This window comes from Oryctolagus cuniculus, chromosome 2, assembly GCF_964237555.1.
Source record: "Oryctolagus cuniculus chromosome 2, mOryCun1.1, whole genome shotgun sequence".
Lineage (NCBI taxonomy): Eukaryota > Metazoa > Chordata > Mammalia > Lagomorpha > Leporidae > Oryctolagus > Oryctolagus cuniculus.
This window is the reverse complement of record NC_091433.1, coordinates 38,801,213-38,812,490: the sequence shown is the minus strand read 5'-3', so window position 1 is coordinate 38,812,490 and position 11,278 is coordinate 38,801,213. Positions and strand designations below refer to the sequence as shown.

Sequence of the window (11,278 nt, the reverse complement as noted above, 5' to 3'; positions counted from 1 at the left end):
ATTTAAGTCATCGTCTTCTTCTTTGTCCTGTACATTATCAAGAACTTGGATGTGGGTGCAGATCTACGACTTGAACTCAGGCACTCTGATATGAGATACAGGTGTCGTAAACATTAAGTCAAATGTATGCCCCCGAAATCTCTCAAATTAATAACAAAGCTGTTTTAAATAGAAACATGTACAAAGTGTATAAACTAACCATTCATTGAAGAAAAATATAAAGAACACATCAACAGAGAAATGTTTAATCAAATTTTACCAAAAAAAGGCAAAGAAAAATATGTATGTTAAAGCTGGAAATATGTAATGGTGTTGGTTTTCATAATAACAATGAGTTCCTGTTAGTTTTGATCATGATCATTATTGCATAGTTTTTCCTTAAGGAATACATTTCAGGAGAAGCAATTTTTTTTTTTTTTTTTTTTTTTTTTTACAGGCAGAGTTAGACAGTAAGAGAGAGACAAAGAAAAAGGTCTTCATTCCTTTGGTTCACCACCAAAATGGCTGCTATGGCCGGCGCTGCACCAATCTGAAGCCAGGAGCCAGGTGCTTCCTCCTGGTCTCCCATGCGGGTGCAGGGCCCAAGCACTTGGGCCATCTTCCACTGCCTTTCTGGGCCACAGCAGAGAGCTGGACTGGAAGAGGAGCAACCAGGAAAGAATCCAGCGCCCCAACCGGGTCTAGAACCCAGGGTGCCAGCGTCACAGGTGGAGGATTAGCCTAGCGAGCCGTGGCACCGGCCAGGAGAAGTAATTTTTGGCATAATGTTTTTAGTAACGTATATAAATTTGTATTATTTCTTATTCAAAGATGCTATTGAACTGGCCGGTGCCTGTCAAAAAAAAAAAGAAAAAGGGAAATCTAATGTCGGCCAGGAGGAAGCACCTGGCTCCTGGCTTCAGATCAGTGCAGCTCACCGGCCGTAGCGGCCATTTGGGGGGTGAACCAATGGTAGGAAGACCTTTGTCTCTCTCACTGTGTAACTCTGCCTGTCAAAAAAAAAAAAAAGATGCTACTGAAGGACATAATTATATTGTACTATACACATATTACATATTATATTTTATACTATTCCTGTGTCTGTGATTAAACTTCAAAGTACTAAGATTTAGAAATTTGAGTTTTTAATTTTAGTAAGAGTATGTGATTCCCTTGTAATATAAATGTTTTATGAGATGGTAAAGTGTATTTTTATATTATTTGCTATTTCATAAATCTTCATGATTTTTTCAAACTTACATAAATTAGAACCTACTTAAACAGGCTTCAAGGAAACCTATTGGAATCTGCTCCACTTGTTTAATTTATGTGCACATATTATTTTAAACATCATTCTCTTTAAAGCTAACCTTTTTCTATAAATGGTTTTGGTAATTTCTGAATCTGTAACTTCAAAAGCTATTCCGTAAATTCAAATGTCACCAGACTCTAAGTTTTTCATTGGCAAGGATCATATTTTGTGACTTTTTGCTTTTGTTACTTCCATACTGAAGAAATTTGCAGTTTAAACTCATAAATATTTGGTGCACAAATGTCAGAGATACCAAATATACAACACTAACATCAAGTTTATTAATAAATATGTTCCCCCCTCATACTTAAGTTAGCTATTATTAACCAACCATGACAAATATTTCTTCTTCATACAATTTTGGCTTCCAATTTTTTTTAAAGATTGTTTGAAAGTCAGAGCATGAGAAAAGGAGAGAGAGAGAGTGAGACAGCAAAGAGATAGACGGAGAGAGAGGGAGAAGTCTTCCCTTTGCTTACTCGCCACCTAAATGACCCAAAAGCCAGTCTGGACCAGGTCAGGCCAAAACCCAGAGCCAGGAACTCCATCCAGTTCTTCCAGGTGGGTGTGAGTGGTCCAATTACTTGGGCCAACTTGTGCTGCCTTCCCAGGTGCATTAGCTGGAAGTTGGATTGGATGTGGCGGCCAGCACTGAACAGCCAGCTGAGACAGTGGCATCACAAGCGGCAGTTTAATCCACCACACCATATCGGCTCCATCATGTTTCTTGAGAAAAGACTAGCAGCCACTAATTAATAATTAATTTAGACATACATGCTGAGACCTACAGTATATTTGCTTCTCAAAACTTTGAAGTGATCTAAAGTCCTTGGGACACTTGTCTCCAAGCTGTAACTTTCCTAGCTAATTCTGATTGTTCTGTACTCTAGCTGAGTAAACTTGTGGCTTGGCTTGAGAGTGTCCAAGGCATATGGCAATGATTATTGGCACTCTCTCTCATCCCTTCTGTGTCAGACCTCTGGCCTTGCTTCTTCATCTGCCATCTTTGACAAGAGACCTTATCTAAAAATAGTAGCGGGTTCTAGACCCGGTCGGGGCGCCGGATTCTGTCCCGGTTGCCCCTCTTCCAGGCCAGCTCTCTGCTGTGGCCAGGGAGTGCAGTGGAGGATGGCCCAAGTGCTTGGGCCCTGCACCCCATGGGAGACCAGGATAAGTACCTGGCTCCTGCCATTGAATCATCATGGTGCGCCAGCCGCAACACGCTGGCCATGGCGGCTATTGGAGGGTGAACCAACAGCAAAAGGAAGACCTTTCTCTCTGTCTCTCTCTCTCACTGTCCACGCTGCCTGTCAAAAAAAAAAAAAAAAAATAGTAATGAAGCCGTTGTCACAATGCTGCAGGTTAAGCAACTGCTTGAGACATGAGCATCCCATATGGAGTGCCAGTTTGAGCCCCAGCTGTTCTTCCGATTCAGCTTTCTGCTATTGGACCTAGAAAGACAGGGATTGATGGCCATAATGCTTGGACCTGGCTACTGGCTTTGGTCTCTCCCAGACTTTGAAATTGCAGCCATTCAGGTAGAGAATCAATAAATGGAAAATATGACACACTCTCTCTCTTTCCCTCTCTCTTTCTCTCTCTCTCTCTCTCCCCTGCTCTGTCTGTATGTCTATCTTTCCTCTTTTCTCTATTGCTCTTTCAATAAATAAATCTTTAAAAAATAGAAACCAGTATTCTGATGGCATAATATTTTTTTAAAAAAGCTGTTAGGCCTTATAGTGCATCACACACTTAATATAAGTGATAAAGTTAGCCACAGACAAGGACTTTGTTTTAGCCACAAATTAGGATTCATGTTTTGCTTTCCTCCAAAATTCATATATTGAAGCCCTAGCCACTATATGACTATACTAAGAGCTTCAAAATATTTGTGGAAAAAAACAAAATAAAAATGTTTATTTTGGTCCAAACCTTATGCCATATATCTGCGTATTGGAGACCAGGCCTTTAATGGAGTGAATGGCACTAAATAAGGGCTTGCGCATGATGCACCGATCCTATAGGACTGGTGCCATTGTGTAAAAAGAAGAGACACTAGAGATCTCTATATCTGTCTTTCATGAGAAGACAGAGCAGGCACCTTAACCTTGGTCTTTCTAGCCACCAAAACTGTAAGAAAATAAATTTCTGTTTTTTAAGTCATGCAGACTAAGGTATAGGACTAAATCAGCCCAAGAAGTCTAACACTGTGTTCTTATTATCAAATAAAATTATAAAATATCATTTTTCTCAATTTTTAAAAACAGACTGCAATGTGTAAGATTTTCTTACTCTGTATATGGTTTCAACTTTTCCTAGTTTTGGAAAAAATTCATATCACTCATTCTGCTAAGAAACCAATGTCAGGGTTCAAGTGAGATTTTTAATGCAGTAGCCATTTACTTTCTTAAAAGGAATTCTCTGGGACATAATGTATTTTCTCATTTTACAACCTTATCTTTCTTATACAAACGTCTACCAAATATAGATATTAACTTCAAAATTTAGATTCTCTCTGATCATGTTCACATAACAGTGCTCAAAACCTCACCAATCAACTAAAATCCTCCCTAAATTTGTTTCCATGGAAACCAACAGAGATAATACTTATCCCAAGCAACTGTGGAGACAGAACAAAATAAGACAAGATGAAAGTTTTTTCTGGTTCCCTTAAAGTAATGTTATTACTTAAAAAAAAATTTTGCACATGTCTGTATTAATCTTAGGAACATAAAAGTTGGCAAAGTAAGGAAGGTAAAAGAAGAAAATAAATGGACTTTTTTCTGTCCAGTAAGGATTTTCAGTTACTTTGTGGTTTTCAAGCACGACAGTTGGTATGCCTTGACTGTACTCTCAGAATTGAGACAATATGTGTTCTACTTATCTGGATGTTAGGAGAATTAGCATCTTATTTATTTCAAGTGAATCAGATTTGAACCTTATTAATCTCCATTGAGCTGTAGTCTTCTTTTAAACTGTATTTGACAAAACTTGGTGAAAGGGAATCTAGGCGTGCTTGGGCATCATTTATGAGTATCTACCATCCCTGATACATACATATTCAGTCAGTCCTAGGATAGGTATCTCCCTGTATCTAGACATATATTCAATTCCTCCTCTGGAATTTGCATCCTGTCATGATACACAGCAAACCATTTGTCTGCTTATTCAGTACCTGCACAGCACTTCAACCCTTTCTCATTAAATGTGGACCTTGTTTCCCTGACAAGAAGCTCTGTGGTCAACACTTGATCTAACACAGTTAATACAGCAGTGACCTAAGGCTTTCACTCACATGGCCTTGATAATAACCTCAGGAGAAATAAACTCACTGATTCGCACCAAAATATTGAATATTTTTAGATTTTGACTCTAGGTAGAGTATTTCATGAATGTCAACACATAATTTGTGCTTTTGGCATCTGACTTCTTTCAATTAACACACTATTTTATTAATTCATGATGTAGCATAAATAAGTACTTCACATCTTTTTATGGATGATTCATATTCCATTTTATAAATATATTGCATTTTGTTTATTCATTAATAAGGTTATCTATCTTTTTTTAGCTTTCTATTCATTGTTTTTAATATTTGTCTTCCTCTATTTTTCTGCCTTTTATAGGTTGCATTAGAATTTTATGTTTGTACTTTCTTTTGTTTCTTTGTGTATGAATTATTCTTTAATGTTTTAAAAAAACATTTTTTGTGAGACAGGCATTGTGACACAAAGGGTTAAACTGCCACTTGGGACACCTGCATCTCCTATCAGACTATCTTTCAGTGCACCTGGGAAAGCATGATGGGCTGAAGACTTGGATCCTAGCCACCCAGTGGGAGACTTGGATGAAGTTCCCGGCTTCTTCTGGCCCAGCCATAGCTGTGAAGGCATTTGGACAGTGAACCAGCACATGGAAGATTTCTCACTCAGCTTTCCAAATAAATAGATAAATAAATCTTTTAAAAAATAATTGTGGTTGAACTAGAGCTTACAATTTAAATTTTTAGTACTTCAAGCCAATTTCAAGTAACACTGCACTGCTTCACAGGTGTATAAGCTCTTACAATAACAAAATATTGCTAATTGCTTCTTCTTGTCGCTTCTATTTATTCATTGTTATTATTATTATTCCAAGCAAACACCATTATACATTAGATCAGTTAAGAATAAGAAAACAAAAAGTTTATTCTTTTTTCACTTTATTTATTTATTTGAAAGGCAGAGTTACAAAAGAGGCAGAGGCAGAGAGATGGGGGGTGGGGGGTCTTCCATGCTCACTCTTCAGATGGCCACAACAGCTGGATCTGGCCGGTCTGAAGCCAGGAGCCAGGAGCTTCTTCAGGGTCTCCCAACATGCCACAGCTCCGGCCACCCAAAAAGTTTATTCTTTTACTTTACTTTCTTTTTTTTGAAAGATTTGCTTTTTAGTTATTTGAAAAGCAGAGCTACAGAAAAAGGAGGAGAGAGGGGGATAGAGAGAGAGTAGAGAGTGAGAGAGAGAGAGAGAAATCTTCATCTACTGGTTCACTCCCCAAATGGCTACACTGGCCAGGGCTGGGTCAGGCCAAAGCAGGAGCTCGGAGCCTCCTCGGGTCTCCCACATGGGTGCAGAGGACCAAGCACTTGGGCCATCTTCCACTGCTCTCCCAGGTGCAGCATCAGGGAGCTGGATAGGAAGTGGAGCAGCTGGGTCTCAAATCAGCACCCATATTGGATGCCTGTGTCTCATGTAGAAGTGCCCAAATGCCACTCACGATGCCAGACCCATATATTTTATTTTCACTATTCCTTCTTTAATGCTGTTTGTGTAGAACAAGGTTTTCAGTTACGACATTTTCTCCTCTCTGTTAAGTTTCTTTCAACATTTCTGGCAAAGCAGGGTCTGTTGGCAGTAAATTACCTCAGTCTTTGATTGTCTAAAAAGGTATTTATTTCTCCTTACATTTTTATTAAAAGATAAAGCTATTTTTTAGATTTTTAATTAATATGAAGATTACTGATTTAATACAGTTCATAGATACAATTCTAATTACCTTTGAAGGACAATTATTTTTCTCTTACTAGGCTTAATATTTCACTCCACTCTTATTTGCATGGTTCTGAGAGAAGTCAGATATAAATCTTATCTTTCCTCCTCTGCAAGTGGGAAAGTGAGTGTTGTTTCCTCTTTTTCAAGGCTTTTTCTTTACATTAACTTTCTGAAGTTGGAATATGATATGGTTACATGCAGGCTGTTTAACTTTAACCTGCTTAGTGACTTCTCAGCTTTCTACATATGCAGTTTGGTGCCTGGCATTAATTTTAAGAAAATCTCAATAATTATTTTCTCACATACTTATTCTATCTCTTTGTTCTTTTCTCTCTTCTCATAGCCCTTGGATATCCTGGGTTTCCTTCTTTGTAATTTTGTTATTCACTTTTCTCCTTGCTTTATTTTTGGAAGTTTCAGTTGACATATCCTGAATCTCCAAGATCCTTCCCTAAGTCAAGACAACAAGACTAATGAGCCCTTTAAATGCATACTTCATTTATAAGATCTTCAAAAACTTCATGGAGACTCATTTGGCTAATCCTCTGCCTGAAGCGCCGCCACCCCAGGTTCTAGTCCTGGTTGGGGCGCTGGATTCTGTCCTGCTTCCCAAATAAGACAGTTATCAGTTGACCGAATTCATTGATTTTTTTTGATACCTACTCAAAACTGCCATTGAGTCCCTCTGTTAATATTTTATTTAGGCCGGCACCGCAGCTCAATAGGCTAATCCTCCACCTAGCGGCGCTGGCACACCGGGTTCTAGTCCTGGTCGGGGTGTTGGATTCTTTCCCGGTTGCACCTCTTCCAGGCCAGCTCTCTGCTGTGCCCGGGAGTGCAGTGGAGGATGGCCCAAGTGCTTGGGCCCTGCACCCCATGGGAGACCAGAAGTACCTGGCTCCTGCCTTCGGATCAGTGTGGTGCGCCGGCCGCAGCGCGCCAGTCGTGGCAGCCACTGGAGGGTGAAGCAACGGCAAAATGAAGACCTTTCTCTCTGTCTCTCTCACTACCCACTCTGCCTGTCTCAAAAAAAAAAAAAAAAAAAAAAGGAAAGAAAGAAATTCCTTTCCTTCATCTTCCCTCCCTCCCCCTTAAAAAAAACTTCATGGAAATGTGTATTAGAAAAACACAACACAAGGATTTTAAAAGTTTTTTTTTTTTTTTTTGCGCCCAAATAAAGTAATCTTTCAAAAATTTTTATCTTAATTTTTAATTAGCTTTAACAGATTCAATGTGATTTAGAGACACTACTCTAAAAAGATGATATTCCTTTCCTCTCTCCCTCTCCTCTCCCTTCCACTCTCCTTCCTTCTCACCACAACAATATTTTAAAAGCTAGAATACCAGAATAGCAGAAGATTATTGGGGAGAAAAATATTATTTTATGATGGACATTGTTTTTAAATTGCCATGGTGCTGCTAAGGAGCAGATGGAAGATTAGTTTACTGTTATATTATTTTTAAATGTTTATTTTAATCCACTTGAAATGCAGAATCACACACACACACACATACATATTCACAGAGAGAGTGAGAGAGAGAGAGAGAGACAGAGGTAACAATAGCTATGACTGAGCCATAATCCATTTTTTCTGTTAAATTTTTGATGTGGAAATTTTTTGAAGGATTTTCTTTATATAAGACCCACAAATTCAGGTATCAATGATTGTTCCTTTCAATCTTGGTTATATCTAGTCTCATTTTGTGCATATTTTTTATGGGTAAAACTTCTGAGATCAGATGAGATCTGGCACATTCACATGGTATGGCTGTAGATTGTTTAGAACTTCCAGTGATAAACATGGCCATCCTTCCTTTTTTCCTTTCTCTTTCATTACTAGTGTCTTTATCATAAATGATGTTGAATTTCACCAAATGCCTTTTCACCATCAATGCACAAGATCATGTGTCTTCATGCCTTTAATTAAACTGACATGATATATTACCTTGATTGGTCTTATGTTAAACTCCTCACATTAATATGATAAAGTCTGTTCCTCACTGGCATGTAAATACACTCTTCGATTTGGGTTGCAAGCATTTTGTTGAGAATTTTTGTGTATATTCAAAGGGGAATTTGATCTATATTTTTCCCTCGTTATGAAATCTTTTTCTAGCTTTGCTATCAAAGTAATGCTGGCCTCATAGAGCATTTTAGGAAGAAAACCTTCCTGCTCTATTTCTGGAAAAATGTGACATGTACAGCTGCTAATCACTCTTTTTAAAGATTTATTTATTTATTTATTTGAGGAGTGGGGAGATAGAGGGAGAGACAGAGAGATATCTTTCATCTTCTGGTTCACTCCCCACGTGGCAGCAATAGCTAGTTTGGGGCCGGGCCAAGGCCAGGAACAAGGAACTCCATTCTGGCCCCCACATGGATGGCAAGGGCCTCAGGACTTAGGCCATCTTCTGCTGCCTTCCCAGGCAGATTGGTAGAAAGTGGATTGGACGCTGAGTAGCCTGGACTGGAACTGGCACTCTAAGATGATGGGCTGCTGTCTTCAGAAGCAGAGGCTTAACCAACTGCACCACAACACCAGCTCCACTCTTATAAGATTTCTTTTGCTTTTGGCTTTCTACAATTTGATTATAATATGTGTCTCAATGATACTGCCTTTCAGGAGTTCATTCAGCCTCTTGGATACTTAATTAATTCATCTGATTTGGGAAGATTTTGGCTATTATTCATTCTTTCTCTCCTCTGACTCCTCCTTATACTTATATGACTCTCATTATGTCAATGTGCATATGTTTAAAGGTATCTTACAAGTAACTTAAGCTGTCTTTATTTTTCTTTATTATTTTCTTTCTGCTTCCCAAATAAGATAGTTATCAGTTGACCGAATTCATAGATTTTTTTTGATACCTACTCAAAACTGCCATTGAGTCCCTCTGTTAATATTTTATTTAGGCCGGCACCGCAGCTCAATAGGCTAATCCTCCACCTAGCGGCGCTGGCACACCGGGTTCTAGTCCTGGTCGGGGTGTTGGATTCTTTCCCGGTTGCACCTCTTCCAGGCCAGCTCTCTGCTGTGGCCCGGGAGTGCAGTGGAGGATGGCCCAAGTGCTTGGGCCCTGCACCCCATGGGAGACCAGGAGAAGCACCTGGCTCCTGCCTTCGGATCAGCAGTGGCGGCCATTGGAGGGTATCCAACAGCAAAAGGAAGACCTTTCTCTCTGTCTCTCTCACTATCCACTCTGCCTGTCAAAAAAAATATATTTTTATTTAAATACTGGAATTTTCAGCTCCAAACTATCTATATGATTTTTTTCCAATTTGTTGTTGGTTTTATCTGTTTCTATATGGTGAGACATTGTTCACAATATTTTTTACTTCTTAGTGAACAATATCATTTAGCTTCTGGACATATCTAAAATCGTTAATTAAATATTTTCTTAGTAAGGACATTGTATAAATTTTCTTAGGCGAAGTTTCTTTTAATTTCTTTTTTTACCTGTGAATAGTCTTGTTCTTTATGATTCAAAAATTTTCATTGAAAATTGGACATTTTGAATACTGTTATGTGGAACCTTGTGAAACAAAATTAACTCTCTTTCCTGGTTTCATTTTTGCTGCATGTAAGGTTATAGTTTATTTAGTGAGTTTTCAATATTATGCTTGTAAAGATTATATTCTTTGTTGTCATTTAGTGAGAACCAAAGCAAAAAAGAAAATTTAAATTGAATTGAATTGAATGTAACTTGGTACAAAAAGAAAATGATACTTTATGGGTTTACATGGGGAACTGCTTCATGCTTGGCCAGACCATCTACATTTGTTCTCTAGCCTTCAGTTTTTGCTTGCAAAGAGCCTAGATGCCTTCCAGAGTTGAAGGTCTGCAGGGTTCACGGATATTCTTTTGACTATGCCTCAAGCATGCACATGTGGATAGTCTTCTCAAAGGCCTGACTTACGAGAACTTTTCAAAGCCCTTAATTCCTCACTTGTTTCTTTCCTCAATCTTTTCTTCCCTGGCTTCTTGGTCTGCCTGCAGTTTGCCTATTTGTTTACTAAGCTGTGTAAGGGTAACATATATTTTGCTTGTAGGCTGTGCTCTCTTCGGCAGCACATATACTAAAATTGGAACGATACAGAGAAGATTAGCATGGCCCCTGCGCAAGGATGACACGAAAATTCGTGAAGCGTTCAATATTTTTAAATGTATATGCACCTAATTACAGGGCACTGGTCTATTTAAAAGATATGTTAAGGGACTTAAAGGGAGATTTAGATTCCAATACAATAGTACTGGGGGACTTCAATACTCCACTCTCCGAAACAGACAGATCATCCGGACTGAAGATCAACAAGGAAACAGCAGATTTAATTGACACTATTGCCCAAATGGATCTAACAGATATCTACAGAACTTTCAACCCTACATCTACAGACTTCACATTCTTCTCAGCAGTGCATGGAACCTTCTCTAGGATTGATCACATACTAGGCCATAAAGCAAGTCTCAGCAAATTTAAAAGAATTAGAATCATACCATGCAGCTTCTCAGACCACAGCAGAATGAAGCTGGAAATTAGCAACTCAGGAAACCCCAGAAAGTATGCAAACACATGGAGACTGAACAACATGCTCCTGAATGAACACTGGGTCATTCAAGAAATCAAAAGAGAAATCAAAAACTTTCTGGAAGTAAATGAAGACAACAACACAACATATCAAAACTTATGGGATACAGCAAAAGCAGTATTGAGAGGCAAATTTATAGCAATAGGTGCCTATATCAAGAAATTGGAAAGGTACCAAATAAATGAGCTTTCAGCGTATCTCAAGGACCTAGAAAAACTGCAGCAAACCAAACCCAAATCTAGTAGGAGAAGAGAAATAATTAAAACCAGAGAAGAAATTAACAGGATTGAATCCAAAAAAAACACTACAAAAAATCAGCCAAGCGAGAAGCTGGTTTTTTGAAAAAATAAACAAAATTGACACCCCAT

The 11,278-nt window shown here is 38.5% G+C and overlaps 1 non-coding gene across 1 annotated transcript; it reads left to right on the top strand.

The window, feature by feature from the left end:
- Positions 1-10,376: 10,376 nt before the first annotated feature.
- LOC127490390 (U6 spliceosomal RNA) lies at positions 10,377-10,483 on the top strand. The gene has a single exon (XR_007918352.1). It is a non-coding gene; the product is annotated as a U6 spliceosomal RNA (small nuclear RNA).
- Positions 10,484-11,278: the final 795 nt, after the last annotated feature.